Raw genomic sequence first — 17,609 nt, 5'->3', positions numbered from 1 at the left:
CCGTTGATGGAACGATGCCAGATCGGCTCGTATCCTTGTGCCTGCAAGGGCACCTTGCTCGTAAGGGCCGCTGAGTCGGAGTAGAGGTTGCGCCTTGGCTAGGTTTGGACTCGTTGCGTAAAAATACGCCGAGTAGCCGATCTATTTAGATCGAGTCATATGCATGCTCATTGAGAACGGTTACATAACCAGACTCGTAAGGGCCGAAGAGCCAGAGTGTGTTGTTTCCACCCAAAGAGGTGTGATGCTCGTGGTGGCCGAAGTGCCAAAGAGCGGTGTTCTGCATGCATATGAATAAGACTTAAGGTCGCACATACCCCGCGGTTGAAGATCGTGTTAGGGGTACCCCCTCAGTAATGACTGTGTTGGGGAAGACTGAATGGGGTCGGGTACATACTCCCGTAGTGCTGAAAGCACGGGCTGCCTAAATGGCATGCAGATTCTGTCCAAGTAATTGTAAGACTGGCAGACCCCTTCAGGAATTATGCTCACTGTGGAATGACAGTGATGGTACAGCCTTGAGTGACATGTATTTTACTTTAGACCTGATAGAGTCCACGATGGCCTCAGTCACTCATGGGTTTTGGGGTCGTGGTTATCCTTAAGATCTAAGGATTGAACCCAACTACTGCAAGTAGAGGATGCATCCGAATATGGGCCTAGTAGGATTCTCCCAGTTGAAACACACTGCCCTACTTTGGATAGGGTCAACAGGCCTCTGGGGTATCTAAAATACATAGAATAATCAACCCCCAGAACGTCGCGTTGATGCCCGGACAATAGCTCTACCTGCGTACCAAAGGCGGGAGCGGTTAATTATCAAACAATGCATTAGTTCTAGGTACAGCGATGCTTTGAATGTATGAGTGGATGACGTGTTGAGTCAGTTCTGCATAACCTTTGTGAAGGTGTCATGTTCGGTATACTACTGGACCGACTGGGCAAAGACCCGTGTTGTATCCGCACGACTAAGCGAAGCTCGAGGAGTTGTCCTTAGATGCGTGGGATACGGATGTGCCAAGTATGAAGACTTGAGCTAGACATCACTTTGAGACCCGGAAGAGGTCATGGCTAAGTCGTGGAGACTTAAGCGGCTATTCAAATCACAGCCCTGAAAAGGCTTGCTCTAAGTCATGAGGACTCGAGCGGATGTTCAACTCATAGCCCTACGGAGGCTCTTGCGATATACGCTAAGTCTTGGAGGCTTGAGCGTCGTTATTGCGTATTGCGACTCTGAGTGGTCATTATCGTACTTGAGTTGAATGGATGTATGACTGCATGCTTACCAGACCATCAGTGGTTCTGACCCCGTTTCATGGGGTTTTCAGGTGTTGTACCTGCATGGCGATATGCGGAGCAAGGCGGCATCGAGTTCCAGGGTTTCTCTAGACAGAGTTGTACTGCTTCCTTTTTATTGAACCTACACTGCTTTTCTAAGCAGTGGTGTTGTAATAAACAAGTGGTTTTCGATAAATGGAACACTTTGGTGGTCAATGAGTTGCTTGGCCACATACCTGCAACGTGCTCGGAGTTTTCTAAAACTGACGACTCATTATCGTCTGATTCCGCTGCTAAAAGCTTTTCTAAATTCCGCTGCAAAGAAAAAAAAAAGAAATTCATGAAAATTTTAACTTAGCTTTGTTTTGGAAATCCGGGGCGTTACATTCGCAGTGAGCCAGTCACGGCGGGAGAAGGGATGCGGGCAGTCGCAGGCGGCCTCTCGCGTCTGCCGATCGGGAGGGAGAACGACTCCCCCTGGAAGGAGACCGACAAGCTCCGTGTAGAGGAGTGGACGCGTGGCGCTTCACAGAATAAATTGTCGACAAAGGAGTGAACGTGGGGGTGGGGGTAGAGGAGCGGCATCGATCGGCCGACTGCGACATTTTCAGGGTCGTAGTGGAGACGAGATCCGGCGCGGGAAAGGCGGGATGGGTGGTGGAGACTAGGGAGGGGCACCGCCGGGAGGAGGAGGACGACGCGGGGGAGACGTAGCGGGAGTTGATCTCCAGGGGGCGACACCATTGTCATGTTCGGAGGGTGTGAGAGGCCGTTGCGCGTCATCAGAGGAAGGGCGGGGCTTCTGGCGTCCTGAGAAGCGCCTCAGGTGGGGACAGTTTAAATCGAACGGAGGGAGGGAAAATGGAGGGAGGGAAAATTTCGAACGGGGGGAGGGAAAATTTTGCGCCTCAGGTGGGACGGTTTAAATAAAAAATTAGCGACGGAATTAACAAGGGAAAAATTCTCTCGCTAATTCCATCGCTAATTAGCATTTTTTTTAGTGTTTTGGTGATGAAAAAATGTTGTCGCTAATTAGCGACGGATTTAGCGACAGAGATATTTCCTTCGCTAATTTTGCAAATATTTCGAATCTTAGCGACAAATAGTTTTCTCTAGCTAATCCGTCGCAAATGTGTGATGAAAAAAATCCGTCACAAATTTCTATTGCTAATTAGCATTTTTCTTGTAGTGTTGATGAGTTAAATAGAAAAGTTCAAGGGGTTTTCTAAAATTTTAGAAAGATTGAGTTTGTTTGAAAAAATCTACAAACTATAGCTCTGCCTTAGGTATTTTTCAAAGAACAGGTCTTATTCTAGAATTTTTAGAAACAAAGCTTATGTTCTGAAAAAAAAAGGCAAAAGAGAAATAAATTAAAAAGAGCAAGGGTAAAACCTTAAAATTGCTCAAAAGTTCCTCAACCTTTTTCAAACTCTCGTTTTGACACTTTTGAGATTGGGGATTTGAAGCCCACGATGAATATCTTGCAGTTGGCTGACAGGTCTATCAAGCATCTGCAAGGAATCTTGGAAGACGTGTTAGTCAAGGTAGAAAACTTTTATTTTCATGTTGATTTTTCCATTCTGGACATGAAGGGCACTAATGTCGCTCGCCAAGCCTCCATCATCTTGAGCAGACCATTATTGGTCACTGCTCAAGCTCGTATTAATTGTCGTACTGGAGAGACGGATGTTTCTTTTGCCAACAAATGTTTGCGCTTACATATCTTTAATTCTGCCAACAGAGCGACAGAACATGACGATTGCTTCCAGGTGACAAATGTCACAGGGAAGCATTCTGATCCATGGCTGGATGCATATATGTTATCATTGCAAAATTTTACTTTTGCAAGTCAAACTGACCATTGAAAAAGATTTTGAAAATAACTCGCCTCCATTTTAAAATATAGGATAATTCTAAAGAATGGGACTCGCCTGTCGGTACGAGGTTCAACCGTTCCTAGTGCCATAACCAGAGATAATTGAACCAAGGATCAATCATGTGATTTGTTTTGCTCACCTTGTCTAAATTGATGTTCTATTTCTTAAATGCAGAGAGAATTAGGCATCTGCTATGACTTAGAAATTTTTTGACTATATGCTTCAAATATTGAAAAATGCTTAGAAAAAAGACACCTTGAAAATCGTGAATTGCATTTGGAAAACATTTCTGAAGAAAAGGAAAATCAATTTCTGAGAAATTTTGATGTTTTGAGAAAATTGATTTCTGAAGAATAATCAAATGACTAAGAAAGTTGATTTCTCTGAACTTGAATTCTGAAATTGAGAAGTATTGAAGCTTTGGAGAATCATGAATTGAACTTAGAAAGATTGAAAATTTCTAGAAAAGTCAAAGGTTTTGAGGAAATCGATTTTGAAAAAAACCTGAACAACTTTGAGAAAACTGATTTTCTTGAGGTTTAAAATCTTGAATTAATAAAAACGGATGGGTGTGTGGCCCTGTGAAAAACTATTCATGATGTAATCTGGCCTAGATGATGCATGGATGCAGTTTGTGAAAATATTTTCTGAAGAATTTTGAGGAAACCTTTTGTAAAAGGATTTTTGTGCCTTATAGAATTTAGATGAAATAGATTCAGCACATACCCCTGACTATGACCACAAATATGCATTGAATATATCTCATTTGATTCTAAAATAGAAAAATACTTAGAAAACTTTTGAAATTATGCAATAGTTTTTTAAGATAGCCTAAGAGTGTAGGCCGTTTGTGGCTTAAAAGAAGATAAATCTAGATATTGTTCGTATTCTCACTATGGACATAAATACAAACTCAATCAAGTTTATCAACTTCTTGGAAGTGACTGCACGTGTCATTCGTGTATACCATGGTGTATTTAAAATATGCATGAATCATCATCCATCACACATTAACATATTATTAAAAATAAACTATATGTAATATAGCCCTATTCTAAGGAAGAAAATAAATTCTTATTCTAATTTTTTTACAATTTACATCAATGATAAATTGAAATAAAGAAAAGGAAAATAAAGAAAATGCAGTCTTGTGTGTCCCTGCAAAACTATCAAACTTGTTAGTGAAGATATGTTGGCTTTTCTAGATTTATCAAATAATATCTGAAATTGAGGGATTTATCCAAATATAAGCTCTTTTCCATGTTTCTCTAAAATAAACATAATAAAAGATGATGCAAAATTGAAAAAATAATAAAAATAAATAACTTTAAAATTTGGAATTTTGAGAAAAATGACAAAAATACTCATGAAAATTGACTTTTATTGCAAAATAAGGTTAAACTCAGGTTTTTTAGAAAATATTTTGGTAATTTATTTAATTCGGAGATCAAACGAATTCAAAATAATGTAAAATTGGGTGAAGGGCACCCTAATATGATTATAAACATGAACAAACCCTAAAAATATGATTTTTTCATAAATAAATTGAAATATTAAGAAAATATCAACTTTTGCCTATGTTTTAATCGAATTAAAACTCTGCGAGCATCCTATTTTCATGATTTAACTAAATAATGCATCAAATGAATTCCAAAATCTGTGAAAATTGAGATGGACACTTTTAATAACTCTAAAATTAAGATAAAATCAAAAAATAGAATTTTTGGCATTATTTTGATATGAAAATTAAATGAAAAACCTAAAAATATGCGATTTTGCCCGTGGGCATGTACCTATCACAGTGTCATACTCGAATCAGACATCAAACAGTAATGAAAAATTGTAAAATTTCACATGGAGAAACTAGACATCTGAATAAAAATAATTTTTTTTATAGATCAGAAAAAACATCTTTGGTTAGGGAGATATCATTCCGGCAATATACACTTGATTCCGGTGAACGCGTAACGGCTCCAGAAAATATAGTTCTTGGGGCTGCAACAATGGAGGAAGGAGGAGCTTGAGGGAGAGGCTGCTGAAAGAGAGAGAGGGAGCAAGAGAAGGAGAGAGATCTAATGAGGGGGTCGACCCCTATGGCCCTTTTTATAGGCATTAATTAGGGTAGAGTTTTGAGAGTTTTGTTTTCTCTAAACTCTTCTTAATTAACTTAATTAAAGGGGGGGTGGAGTGTTCTAACCTAACAAGGCATTAATTAACTAACCTAATTGAGTCGTAATTAGCATGAAACAAATCCAAATGTGGTGTCACCTACTGTGGGCCCATATTTGATTTTAAAAGCTATTATTTCAAGATTTAAAAATAAGATTTTAAAATGTTAAAATAAAGGTTGGGTTTTAAAATCAAATTTGATCCTTTCAAACTTATAATTCAATTAGGACACTAACTAAACTTGAACTAATCTAGATTCTTTCAATTGTGGCACCACCTACTATACGCCCCATTTGAGTTTTCAAAAAATGATTTTTAAAGTTTGAAAATAAAGAGGTTAAAAACAAGAATTTTAAAAAGGGTTTAAAACAAAAGGTAAAAATCAAAATTCTAAATCAACTAGAGTCCTAGATGGATTGAAAAACTCTCGAATGTGGCGCCAGGTATGTGGGTCCCGCATTTGAATTTTTGAACAGGTTAAAATGAGAGTTAAAATTTTTTTTTAAACATATGAGAATAAAAGCAAAGAACACATTCGAGAAAATTAGAGTCCTAAACCAACTGAAACTCCTAACTAGAGTTCTAAAATTTTGAAACTCTTGAATTTTGGTTTTTGAAAGACAAACAAAGAGATTTTGAAAGATCTTTTTCAGAGATTAGTGAAAATAAACAAAAAGATGAAATCAGGGTTAGAGTCCTAATCAACTGGAACTCTAACTAGAGTCCTAAAATTTTGAAACTCTTAGAATTGGATCTGTTTTTGAAAAACAAGTAAAATAAAAGTAAAGAAATGAAATCAGAGTAGAGTTCTGACCCGACTGAAACTCTGGGGCAGAGTTTTAAAATTTTAAAACTCTATAATGAAGTCTTGAAATTTTGAAATTTGATTTTTTTTTAAGGATAAATAAAGAAGTTTTTGAAAGATTTTCTCAAAAAATGAAGTTAGGGTTAGTGTCCTAATCCAACTAAAACTCTGGAACAGAGTTTTGATCTGACTAAAACTCTAAAATTATGATTTCTTTTAAAAGATTTTCTTGAAAATAGGTAAAAATAAAAATGAAAGATAGAGTCCTAATCCGACTGAAACTCTGTGATAGAGTCCTAGTCCAACTAAAACTCTAAGATTTTAGCCAAAATGAAAGAAATTGATGAGGGATAAGACTACCTCTTGTTTAAAACCATAATAGAATTTCGAAAAGGTTTAAAAAGGTGAAAAGACAGAGACCTAAATCAACTAAAACTCTGAAATTTGGATGAAAGAACGAATCCAGAAGCGACACCACCTAGATGGGTCTCGCCCGAGAGTTGAGATCAATTACAATCTGATTTAAAAATGAATCCAGATCGCTTTCTAAGAAAAATATTCTGAAATAAAGGAATATAAGATCCTAGGGGTTGAAAAATGACAAATATCAATCTAAAACCCAAGTTTTTGGAGTTGATTTTGAAATAGGGTTTTAAAACTTGAATCTGGATTGAAGATTTTGAAAAAATAGGAGTGCTGGATCTCAAAATGATATGCAATGACATGAAATACAATAAAATGCCATGAAATGACATGAAACTGCATGAAATAACACAAAACGATATGAAATGATACAAAATGGTATGAAATGAGATGCAAAATGCAAAATGCTGAATAAGGGATTTGAAGTCCCAGACCTCTGGTAGAGAAATAAAGAATTTTAACATTCATGTTCAAGGATGAGGATTGATAACTGAAATCGAGCCAAAATAGTGAGAAAATCTTGATTGTAGGATGAATTATTTGAATTTTGGGTAAAACTCGGGCTCTGAATAGCCCTGGCTTAGATGTTGACCAACTGGTTCCTTAAAGGATTTAGAGAGCGAGTCCTAATGGCGAGAAGAAAGGGTTTGTGAGCGAATATGGAAAATTTGGTGTGTTTACATATGCCTTTCTTTGCTATTAAGCTGGTTGAAAGTCGAGCTTAGTGGCAAAGAAAAATACACCAAGTTTGGGCTATAAAATGCTCCAGTTAGAAGAATCTGACTGGGTATGAAAGAATTGGTTTGGATGATGATGGTAGATATAAAATAGAGAATGGAGAAGAAAATTCACCTCATCAAAATTAGGCTCAGGCTTGACCCTTACCTGAATGAGTAGGCTTGAGTAGAGTCTTCGAGTGAGTAGATCGAGAAGACCACAAAAAATACTTCATAGAAAAATAAGGGATTGAAAAGAAGGCAATGAAAATGGGGTTCCCCAAAAGCCTTGGAAAATGGAGTGATCTTGGGGCGTCTCATTGCTGAGACTAAATAGTTTTTAAAAGATGGTTTTTTTGCGAAAGATGATTCAGGTTTAACCCTTATCTTGAAAGAGAAAAATACCTCGTGGAAGAACGAGGTTCGGGTTCGACCCTTAACATGAACGGGAAAAATGAAATCCTTAAAAGAATGAACCATAATGGAACCTTCAGGTTTTGCACAATAAATCTGAGAGGGGTTTGCAAAAGGAAGAAAATGGGGGTCCCTAAAGCTTGAAACAGGGTTGATCTTGGGCGCCTCATTACTAGGAGTAAATAGCTTTTGAAATGACCTTTTGCTGAAAAATACTAATATTGGCTCGACCTTGAACCGAAAACAAAAAAATGAATTGTCTATGGTGGGACACTGGGGAAGACAAGAAAGTGTGTGAATCTGAGAACCCATGCGCTCGGATTAAAAAGAAGGGAAGGATCTTGAAAACTTCTGTTATCAAGTCCTAAAGAGGGATAACAACAATGCCAGGATATATCAAAATAGACATCATGTGGCGCCCCAAACCCCGACCTTGGAAAAACCTCAGATTTTCTATGGAAATTTTTTTTTTGAAATTTTTTATTAAAAACAGTGGAAACAAAGTGTAAAGAAGGTGGCAAGGCTGCAAGTCTAGGCGGCCAGAGGTAAGTACAACAGACATGACTAAGAAGTACAATTACAAGTATAAAAGGGTTTACAACTCGAAAGTTTAAGAGTTACAAAATATGACAATACAACAAGTCTCAAAATAGGGAATGTATCCAGACAAAACCCAAAACTAACAGGAACAAGATCTGCAGCTAAGTGTGGGTCCCCAAGCCTCCACCGTGTGTCGTTGCATCAACATCGTACCTATTCGTCACCTGCATCCCCATAAAACGGGGTTAGTCTTCTTGCGAGGTGGTGAAGAAATAATAACGATATATATCTCACTTCTAAGAAAAAACAGGAAGCAGTAACATGAAATAACAAGTATATATGTCAGTGTCAGGTAGGTGCATATGTGACAAGTGCTAACCAAGTCAAACAGGTAACAAAACTGAAGTAACTCCAGAATAAGTAACTAAGAGCACTAAAGAAATATAACAAGAACTAATCATCTATTGAACAAGTAAAGTAACAACTACAATATGTCAGTTGTGATTGGTTAGCCTTTAAGTTCTTCTTATTACTCCTTCGGGTACGTGAATGAACCTCGCATTCTGTGAGACATGCACCCGGCATCTGTTATTTAATTTCTAATGTGGTAACCGGGGATGCTACAGACCGAGTAAACCACGCAGCTAAGAAAAACTCTCGCATAGGTAAGGATTGCAATCCGTACTACTGCAGTAGTGAGGTCCTAAAAATGCAACCTCGACCTCCCTAACTCTGAGTGACTGGAGGTCAAAGGACGCTACAGCTCCTATCAAAACATGTGTCGTAGTAACGACAAGTCACTCAGGGTTGTACCATCCACCCTCTCCAAGGTGAATTGTTTTGTGAATGGGGCGAAGCAGGTTTATCTTTCTTAGGCTCATTATTCAGTCACACCTCCTGACGAGGAATTTGTGCCTCGTGGTCCCCATGGGGTACGCAAACGAGCGCTTAGCCTGCCCATCCACGTGCTCAGCCTCACACGGCTAACAAGAGCACATCGCTCACGAAAGTGATCTTAACACCATATTATTTTTTCTAGTTTAGGGTATAGTCACACGTGAGCTCACTCACGACAGAAGGGCCCTTGCCCAGAGACTCCAACCGAGTCCAATACAAATCATGTTTATTCATACCTTATGGTGATCAAGCTTTGTATATCACATTTCTCATTTATGAATTCGGTGCACTTCATGCACTCATCAATGCCTCAAGCAATGTACTAGTCAGGGTACGCACTACTCCGTACGAGTGTCAGGATGTGTTGTGTGCAAAGTGCAACATGATTCTCGTCAATTGCTTAACATAAAGATCAGAGGCATGATACAACTGCATATCTGAGAAACACGATGCTATTACATAATAATGTGCATGTGAGTGTACAGTTTTTCAATTCTAAGAGACATGCAAGAGTTTAAGAATTAACTGCAACATACTTAAACAATCGTTGTAAGTTTCTCATCACAATCTCAAAACGATCAGAACTTCAAAGATCTTGATTTTGCATTTTACGTAACATGAGACCACCCTTGTAGAGAAGACTCGCGATTTGGTGTACTTGTGTGTTGAGATTGAACTTTACGATATTCCCATACGTATGGGAATTACATTCGCATTCCAAGGTGGATCGTTGCTCTTGAGGGGGAAAAGATGCAATATGACACGAAAGACAACTGTATGCTTATACCTTGCTAGGTTACTTAATTCAACATACTTACGTGTCACTGAAGGAATCTGGGATGTTCCCAACTTATGGGAATAACATTAGCATTTACCAAGGTGTAAGTATTTTCTTCAAAAAGTGTGACACACTTACGTGTCACAAGCGAATTCTGGAAATAACCCATCTAATGGGGATTACATTGACTTTTCCTCCGGACCAGACTGCATGGTCTGATAAGGGCTCTGGTCTGAACCCACGGTTCAGACCAGACCCTCCATCGAGCTGGGTAAATCCGAAACAGCTACCCAAAAACCGCAAGCTTTTGGTAGAAAACCACGACACCAAGGCAAGTGAGCGGAGATGGACCTGACATAGGTTTGGTCCTCTGGACCAGACCATGCTGCTGCTAAAAGAGAGGTCTAAACTCACGGTTCAGACCGATCTCCAACGCAGTGCAGCGAGTAGCTGCAAACCACATCAACAGCTCGCCACTAGGCGGCTGCCCTGGGGTCAATGCTGGGCCAAAACGAGAGGGGCGTGTGTCTGGTCATTGCGACCGGACCCACACAAGACTGACAGAGTTCTGGTTTGAACCCTTAGTTCAAACCAGGCACATGGGTCTGTGACCCTAATCCCCCGAAACTTGGCCAACCCGGGTGCCCATGGCCCTGGGTGACCCGACGCACCAAGCACCAAATGAAAAAAACCAAAGGGCCCTCGGTCCCTTTCCCATATGGACCCTAGTCACACCGTGACCTAGGTCCTGGCACCCTTGACGTGCAGTCCCAAACACTTTGGGACTGTGTCTGAACCCAGCACACCGAAACACCCATAAAAAAAAGGGTGGTTGCGGTTCACCACTCGCAACACGTCCAGCATCCTAAGGGGGTGCTGAAGGACTGGGTGCATCTGGACGAGCCCAGGTCAGTCCAAAATGTACCCAGCAAGCTAACATGTTCAAGAATCACGACGCCATGCCCAACAACCATAGAGAGAGACGACAACAAGATGAAAAAAAAAGTTTCTGCAATGCTAACGGGCTAAAAAAAATGTAACAGAAATGGGAAACAACACAAGCTAACGAAAGAAAATGGAAAAATAGTATCAAATGAAAACTTAACCAGCTAATCCACCGATGGAGCATGCATACATAGATGCCATGACTCCTCAGTTTCATGGTGTATAATAACGAACATAAGGAAAGTCACGTTGAGCCTTCACTTTCGAAGCTTAGATGAAGAAGGAGGTCACGACTGTAATGGCTTCCTCCAACTAGGTTGAACCCACGGCTGGTGAGTGAGAGAGAGAGAGAGAGAGCTTAGAAAAATCGCTCCTTTTTGGGGGCTCTCGATTTTTCAAAAGGCTCTTAAAGGGGTTGGTTGAGATGGAGGGTGGAGATTCACCCTCCAAAATGTGGGGCTGGGAGTGGGTTATGAATTTCCTCTGCCGCCCAGCTCCACCACACGCCATGGATTATTTGAAAGGCCTCCCAAAAATATCAAGAATGCCATGGGGTTGCCGCCCCATGCATCCAATGAGGCACATCCAGCCTCATTATGACCCTCCAACCTTGTGAAGAGCCCTTGGGATTTCCTTGAATCCCAAGGCAAGAGACTCCTTGAGTCCATGTATTCCCAAAGGGAAAGGTTGACCCCTCTACACTCCATTTCATTCTCTTCCTTTCCTTCTTTATTATACTTTTTCTCTTCTTCTTTTTTTATTTGATTTGGGTAGGGCCAATCGTGGCCCTCCCTTGAAATTGCTTTTTAGTCTCTTACGAGATTGCCATCCATCCAGTTGGTCAACATGACCAGCTGGTCCCGTGGCCAAGGTTGTCACAAGGCCATCCTAAGTGGACGACCATGGCCTTGGTCGACCCTTGACCAACCAAGAGAAACTAAAATATTATACTGATTTTATTATTAAATAGATTTTAAATATTTTCCCTCATGTGTATTTATTTTTATTTTATATTTTTGATGTAAATAGCATTTCAAAGCTTACCCAAGAGAAGAAGTCTCTGTTACGAACAAAATCGGTCTCGTTTAGGCCCTCGCTAAGTCTCTAAGCGATCTTTCGTAAATCACATGCACTGACGGGGGTTTTTCGTCGTTCGGACCTCAAATTTGGGGACAATCAAAATATAAGTATTATAAACTTGCCCTAAAAATTTTGGAGGTTAATTCGTTATAGATTTCCCTCAATTGTTATTTAATGTAAACTTACGCGATTTTCGACTCGTATCTCCACGTAGGTATAAATATGAAAACTTGCAAATTCAACAAAAAATTCTCAAACACAATACAATTCTTGTAACATTACCTCAAAATAATCATGGACCTTACATCCTCCCTTCCTTAAAAGGATTTCGTCCGCAAAATCACCCATATTAGGTTACAAAAAGTTCTGGATATTTCTCACTCATACTCGCTTCTGATTCCCATGTGCATTCTTCGATGCCATGGTGTTGTCAACGTACCTTAACTAGCGGAATAGTCTTGGTACGCAAAACCTGATCTCGTTGATCCACTATCTCAATAGGTCATTTCGTCAAAGTCAGATCTTCTTGCGCTTCCACATCTTCATAACAAAGGATGTGCGATGGGTCAGGAATGTACTTCATTAGCATCGACACATGAAAAATATTGTGAATGTGGGCATACTGTTGAGGTAACTCGACACAATATGCCACTTCACTGATCCTTGCCAAAATCTCGAACGGTCCAACATATCTAGGACTCTACTTCCATTTCTTACCGAAACGGAACACGTTCTTGGTCAGTGAAACTCTGACAAAAACCATGTCACCAACTTCAAATAATAACTCGTGTCGTCTCTTATCGGCATAACTTTTCTGTCTATATTGTGTTGCCTTCAAACATTATCGGATCTTCTGCACCTGCTGAGTGTAGTGCTGAAGAACAATCGGTGATTTTCTAGATCTGTCGCTGATATCGTCCCAATAAGATGGTGATTGGCAAGGTCTCCCATACAATGCTTCGTACGGGGCCATCCCGATACTAGCATGGTAACTGTTATTATATGCGAATTCAACCAAACATAGGTGTGAATCTCATTCACCCTTCCAAACGAGCATACAGGCTCGCAGCATGTCTTCTAGCGTCTGAATAGTCCGTTCGGATTGTCCATCCGTCTGAGGGTGAAAAGTTGTATTGAACTTCAACCTTGTACCCAAAGCAGACTGTAACTGACCCCACAGTCGCGATGTGAACCGGGGATCACGATAAAAAATAATTGATCTTGGCACACCATGCAGTCGCACGATCTCTCTGACATACAGGTAAGCTAGACTCTCAAGGGATTGACTAATCTTGATAGGCAAGAAATGGGCAGACTTGGTGAGTCTGTCCATGACTACCCAAATCGCATCATGCTTACGTCTCGTCTGCGGTAAACCTACCACAAAATCCATCGTAATGTCTTTCCATTTCCATTGAGGAATCTCGATCCTCTTCATGGAACCACCAGGACGATGTTCCACCTTGACCTGCTGACAAGTCAAGCATCTCGCAGCGTACGCTGCTATCTCGCGCTTCATACCGTTCCACCAATATTTCCATTGCAAATCCTTAAACATCTTCGTTCCGCCTAGATGAATCATATATCTCGACATATGTGCTTCATCAAGAATCTCTTTCTTCAACTCATGGTCGCTCGAAACCCAAAGTCGATCTCTCATGCGAACACTGCCATCATTAGACACACTATAGAAGGTATCTGCTTGTCCTGCCAGGGCTAGAAACTTACCATACTGGTCATCAAGCTTCTGAGCCTCCACAATTCTAGGCAAAAACTTTGATCAAATGGTTGGACCAGACAATCTGATTGATCCGCCCCCAACTGAAAAAGGCTTCCAAACTACGAAATCTTCAATCAGTTTCTGGCTCCACACGAGACTAGCCAGAACACCACTCGACTTGCGACTAAGCTCATCCGCCACTACGTTCGCCTTACCAGGGTGGTAAGACAAGGTAAAGTCGTAATCCTTGATAAACTCGAGCCAACATCGATGTCTCGTGTTCAACTCTTTCTGAGAGAACATATATTTGAGACTCTTGTGGTCTAAGAAGACCTCAAACGATTCTCCATACAAATAATGTCGCCATGATTTCAAAGCAAGCACAATTGTTGCTAGTTCTAAATCATGTGTCAGGTATATTCTCTCATGGGTCTTCAACTATCTAGAAGCATAAGCAATCACCCGGTCGTGCTGCATTAGCACGCAACCTAATCTGGTACCAGAGGCATTCGTGTACACCACAAAACCACCTCTACCTGACGGTAAAGCTAACACCGGCGAGGTCGTCAGCTTTGCCTTCAAGATCTGGAAACTGTCTTCACAAGCGCTATCCCACTCAAACTTGATGCCTTTACGCAAAAGCTTCGTCAATGGTAAGGCAATCCTCGAGAAGTCTTGGATGAATCGTCGATAATATCCTGCCAACACGAGAAAATTGCAAATCTCTGACACATTCTGAGGCTGCTTCTAGCCTAAAACTGCTTCAACCTTTGCTGGATCGACTGACACTCCATCTTTGGATATCACGTGACCAAGAAACATAACTCGCTCAAACCAAAACTCGCACTTGGAGAACTTGACAAACAAGCGATGCTCACGGAGAATACCCAAAATAATACACAAGTGTTCTTGATGTTGCTCAGGACTCTCTGAGTAGATCAAGATGTCGTCAATAAACATGATCACGAACGTATCCATGAATGGACGAAAAATCCGATTCATCAAATACATGAATGCAGCTGGTGCATTTGTGAGGCCAAAGGGCATCACCACAAACTCGTATAAACCATACCTCGTTCAAAAAGATGTCTTTGCAATGTCTTTCTCTCTAATATGAAGTTGATGATAACCTGACTTGAGGTCAATCTTCGAGAAAATCTTTGCTTTCTGCAACTGATCGAAAAGATCTTCGATCCTGGGTAACGGGTGTTTGTTCTTAATCGTCTCTTGATTGAGCATCCGGTAGTCGATGCACAACCTCAAAGATCCATCCTTTTTCTTCACGAACAACACTGGTGCTCCCCACGGAGAAGCATTAGGTCAAATGAAACCCTGATCTAAAAGTTCTTCTAATTGTCGTTTCAATTCCTTAAGCTCTGCCAGAGCCATACGGTAAGGTGCCTTGGAAATAAGAGTAGTTCCAGGCAACAACTCGATGCAAAATTTGATTTCTCGCTTCGGAGGTAAACCAGGCAATTCCTATGGAAACACATTGGAAAATTCTTGAACCATGTCTAAGTCATCGATCGGAACCATCTCAGGTTCGACTGAGGTAATACAGACCAAAAATGTGGTACCCCCATTCCACAAATACTTCTGGGCCTTGAAGGAAGAAATCAAACGGCTATCACACAAGGGTCGAGGAAGCTTGATCTCTAAGACAGAGCGATCAGGCTGAAAGAGAACAACCTTGCCTTCTCGACAGAAAACTTGAGTGTGATACTCAAATAATCAATCCATGCCTAGAATGACGTCGAACTCAGTCATGTCTAGCAGGATCACATCAGCTGACAGGTTTTGCCCTACCATTGACACCTCGATGCTCGGAATGTAAGAATCACAAAAGGACTGATCACATGTCGGAGTACGGACCTCTAACGGGTAATTCAATGACTCTACGGTCAAAGACAAAGTTCTAGCAAATCTGATAGCTATAAAAGAATGTGAAGCACCACAATCAAATAACGTAAAGGTTGCATGTCCTGCGACTGGAATAGTACCTTGGACCAACTCGCCATTGGTCACTTGCTCCACTGTTGCCGCGTAAGCACGTCCTGCAATGGTCTTCTGGTTGCTCTGCTTTTGCTGATGTTGTTGTTGTTGCAGCTGATATGATTGAGGCTGCCTCGGTTGCGCCGGCTGAGATGTCCCTAGCGTGTTTCTTCTCTGATCGTCTGATTGCTTCTTCCGGCAATCCTTGATATAGTGGCCCATCTTGCCACAATAAAGACATCCGCCCGTATCACGTGGGCAAGGTCATCCTGAATGATCGACGAAACACTTCGGACAACCCGCCGCTGTGATCTGCCTCTGAGGTTGCTGGTACTTGGGTCGTCGATTCTGATATTGCTGTTGGTTGTTGTTGTTGTTGTTGTTGTTCTTCTTTGAAGGTGGATGAAACTTTCTTCCACCCTGTTGTTTCTAGAACTGACGCTTTCTAGGCCAACTCTTTTGGCCTTGCTACTGTTGCTGGTGTCCTCTGGGATTCTGTCCAATCATGCTCTAGAAGTGAGGTTGTCTCTAGAGCCTCATCCATAGTCGTAGGTGCACGCGTAGACATCTTGGTACGCAAAACTGGCTTCAGGCCTCAAGCAAACTTCAATGCTCGCTCCTTCTCGGTTGCATGGAGATTAGGGCAGTATCTTTTAAGACTACGGAAATGAGTGACGTACTCCGCTAGCATCGAACTTCCTTGCTGCAAGTCAAGGAATTCCTGCATCTTTCTGCTCCTCTCATGAGCCGGGAAGTATGGAGCAAAGAAAACCTCCACAAACTGTTCCCACGCGATCGACTGGTTATCAAACTTGATCTCCCATGTGGTAGCCCATCACCTCTCAGCATCTTTTTGGAGACGATACGTCCCGAAATCAACCTTTCGATCGTCGCTCACCTGCAAGACACGAAAGATCCGCTCTATCTCTCGTACCCAGTCTTTCACTGCTTCTGGTGCCGATTTTCTGTCAAACGAAGGAGGATTCATACTCATAAACTATTTGTATGGAACTACAGTGGCAGAAACTTGGGCAGGAGCTCCCTGTCCCTGGGCGGTCTGTTGTATGTGATCACCCATGTTCCTCATCGTCTCGGCTTGACGGCCAACCACCTTAGTGAGGTTGTTGAGTGTCTCTATGAGGTTGTCACAACGCGCACGCCACACCATCTAAATAAGCAAAAATCATACATAAGCAACGAGACAAGTACTTGAATGTAGAAAATTTTATTGCATTAATAGGAAAATTGCATGCATTACATGATAAAAACACCCTTCATCCAGACAGGGTTATCCAAACACTGCTAATAACTTAAGCAAAACTCAAAAATGAGACACTGACTCAGTGTCTCTAACATAACATAACATTATCATGGCTTGCTAGTATAAAAATCTCGGTAGTCCTTCCGACTTCCACAACGTCGCGACCTGATACGAGGAGGAGAAGCAGGAGTTCTCAACGGCGTATCAGATATCTCTTGGACTTCCATCAGTACTGGCGGCACAGGAGGTTCCGACACGTATTCTGATGAAACTGCGTAAGGATAAGATTCAAGAGAATACTGGGAAGAGTCTGGCGCTCCACGCCTGTCTCCATCCTGACTGTCCACTTCAACCACCATGAGTCCAGTGACTGAAGACACATCATCAATATCGTCTGCATTGCTCTTCCATAGCTCATCTTGCAGCTTCGTCTGGCATTCTTCCTCAATATGCCCCCGAAGACCACAATAAGGGCAATCATTCAATTCACGGGGACAAATTTGTCCCGCGTGATCTACTAAACATCTGGCACAAGGAGGTGTTTGTTGTGCCAGCATATGCACACCATGAGCTAGGTGTTGCACAACTCTGCCGAAAAACTCCTCGCCTCGGACCAAGTCCTGAAGAGCTTCCAGAAACTTTTTGTAACTTGGGTTTGTCGCCATCTAACCCATACACAGAATCAAACACACAATGCTAACTAAGAAGTAAGGA

Source organism: Nuphar pumila, chromosome 14 (assembly GCF_984573655.1).
Source record: "Nuphar pumila chromosome 14, dmNupPumi1.hap1.1, whole genome shotgun sequence".
NCBI lineage: Eukaryota > Viridiplantae > Streptophyta > Magnoliopsida > Nymphaeales > Nymphaeaceae > Nuphar > Nuphar pumila.
The sequence above is the reverse complement of the archived record's forward strand: the minus strand, read 5'-3'. Positions refer to the sequence as shown.